Source organism: Dama dama, chromosome 11 (genome assembly GCF_033118175.1).
Source record: "Dama dama isolate Ldn47 chromosome 11, ASM3311817v1, whole genome shotgun sequence".
Classification (NCBI taxonomy): Eukaryota; Metazoa; Chordata; class Mammalia; order Artiodactyla; family Cervidae; genus Dama; species Dama dama.
In genome coordinates this window covers 58,257,583-58,259,894 of record NC_083691.1, presented here as the reverse complement: position 1 = coordinate 58,259,894, position 2,312 = coordinate 58,257,583, and the positions used below count along the sequence as shown (strand labels likewise).

The window sequence follows — 2,312 nt, the reverse complement described above, 5'->3', positions numbered from 1 at the left end:
TGAAAGTGTGAAAGTGAAGTTGCTCAGTCGTGTCCGACTCTTTGAGACCCCATGAATTATACAGCCATGGAATTCTCCAGGCCAGAATACTAGAGTGGGTAGCCTTTCCCTTCTCCAGGGGATCTTCCCAGTCCAGGGATCAAACCCAGGTCTCCCGCATTGCAAGCAAATTCTTTACCAGCTGAGCCACAAGGGAAGCCCAGCAATTGAGGTGTTGCTAGAGTCCAAGCCAATTTGTCCCTGGGTGGGCTTGAACCACGAACCTTTTGATTAACAGCCGAACTCGCTAACCGATTGCGCCACAGGGACTGTCCGTTTTTGGATGGTCATAATCTCGGCTTCCCAGGCTGTTCAGTGGTAAAGAATCTGCCTATCAAGCAGGAGATGCAAGTTTGACCCCTGAGTTAGGGGGATCCCCTGGAAAAGGGCATGGCAACCCACTCCAGTACTCTTGCCTGGAGAATCCCATGGACAGAGGAGCCTGGTGGGCTACAGTCCATGGGGTCGCAAAGAGTCGGACACGACTGAAGCGACTTACCTGCATCAGTATTCTTACCTGGAAATCCCGTGGATAGAGGAGCCTGGTGGGCTACAGTCCATGGGGTCAAAGAGAGTTGGACATGACCTAGTGGCTGAAACAACAACAGTCTTGGCTGAGGATGACTGCTGTGCCTGGCAGCTATTGTTCATGGTCCCCTGTGGCCTTCCAGTTCTGTCCTGGGTCACATATGTGGAGGCCCCGAGAGACTGGTGAGCAGATAGGCGACATTGAATGTGCCTGAGAGCTGGAAGTCTCTTAGAGAGGAGCTCAGTCCAGAGAAAAAGGAGCCCAGTGTGACCAGGCTGCTCCTAGAGGACCTCAGATGTCAGTGGGCCAGCCAGGGCTACTCTGCTCATGTGGTGTCACTAAAGCCTTTATCCAGGTTTGGTCCTTGTGAGAATGTGCCACGTGGTGTGCGGTGTGTGTGTGCAGTGTGTGTGTGGGGGGGGTGTCCAGAGTGTTGCCCAACAGAAGCTACAGTGGAGTTGGGCAGACCTGGGCCGGATAGGAGAAAGCAGCTGGAACTGGCAGTTTCATTGAATAAACCACTAATAATACAGTATCACCCACTTTGCAAAGTAGGTTTTTGTAGCCGTTTCACATCATGTCACTGTTTTATTTTTTGCTTTTGTTTTTTGTAAATTTTTGTCTGTGCCACAGGGCACGTGGAATCTTGGGATCTTAGCTCCACAACTGGGGATCAACCCCATGTCCCCTTCATTTGAAGTGTGGAGTCTTAGGCACTGGACCACCAGGGAAGTCCCAACAATCATGTCACTACTGAGGGGCTCAGTTGTCCAGGGGCACTCGGTTCCCTCCCTTCTCAGACTCCATCAGCCTCCCTGGGATCTGCTTCAGCCCCAGATTGCAGGGCCTGGTCCTCTCCTACACTGCTTCTCATCTGAAACCTTCAAGTCCATCATCCTTAACTTTTTTCCTTGAGGTGTAATGTACAGACAGTAAAATACATGAGTTCTTTCTCTTTTTAAAAATTGTATTTATTTATTTATTTATTCCTGGCTGCTCTGGGTCTTCATTGCTGCCCTCTGGCTTTCTTTAGTTTCTGCATTTGGGGACCACTCTCAAGTTGCAGGGCACAGGCTTCCTTTACACTGGCCTTTCCTGTTGCAGAGCACAGGCTCTAGATGCACAGTTGTGGAGCACGGGCCTAGCTGCCCCAGGGCATGTGGAATCCTCCTGGCCCAGGGATCAAAGCCGTGTCCCCTGGATTGGCAGGTGGATTTTCATCCAGTGCACCACCAGAAGAGTCCCAATACATGAGTTCTTATGCTTGATATTGTGTCCATGAAATTCCCAAGTTATTGTGGGCAACACAGTTTATTGTCCTTCTAACCCCATTGGGTGGATACGTCACTATTTGTTTATCTTTTCTGGTCTTGACGGGCATTCAGGTTGTTTCCAGTTTGGGGATTATTGTGAATAAAGATGCCACGAACATTCTTATACATGTCTTTCAGTGGATGCTGTTTGAAATTTCTTTTACTGGAGTATGATTGTTTTATCATGTTGTATTAATTTCTACTATACAATGAAGTGAATCAGCTATTGCTATTGTTCAGCCATTCATTTGTGTCTGACTTTTTTCAACCCCATGGACAGTAGCATGCCAGGCTTCCCTGTCTCTCAGCTATATGTATACATATATCCACTTCCCCTTGGACCTCCCTCCCACCCCCAACCCACCCCTCTAGGTCATCACAGAGCACAGAGCTGAGCACTCTGTGCCATATAGCAGTTTCCCACTAGCTAT

At 49.0% G+C, this 2,312-nt stretch overlaps 1 non-coding gene across 1 annotated transcript; it reads right to left on the bottom strand.

Annotated features, from left to right (window-relative positions):
- Positions 1–235: 235 nt before the first annotated feature.
- Positions 236–309, bottom strand: TRNAN-GUU (transfer RNA asparagine (anticodon GUU)). The gene has a single exon. It is a non-coding gene; the product is annotated as a tRNA-Asn (tRNA).
- Between the last annotated feature and the right edge of the window lie 2,003 nt (positions 310–2,312).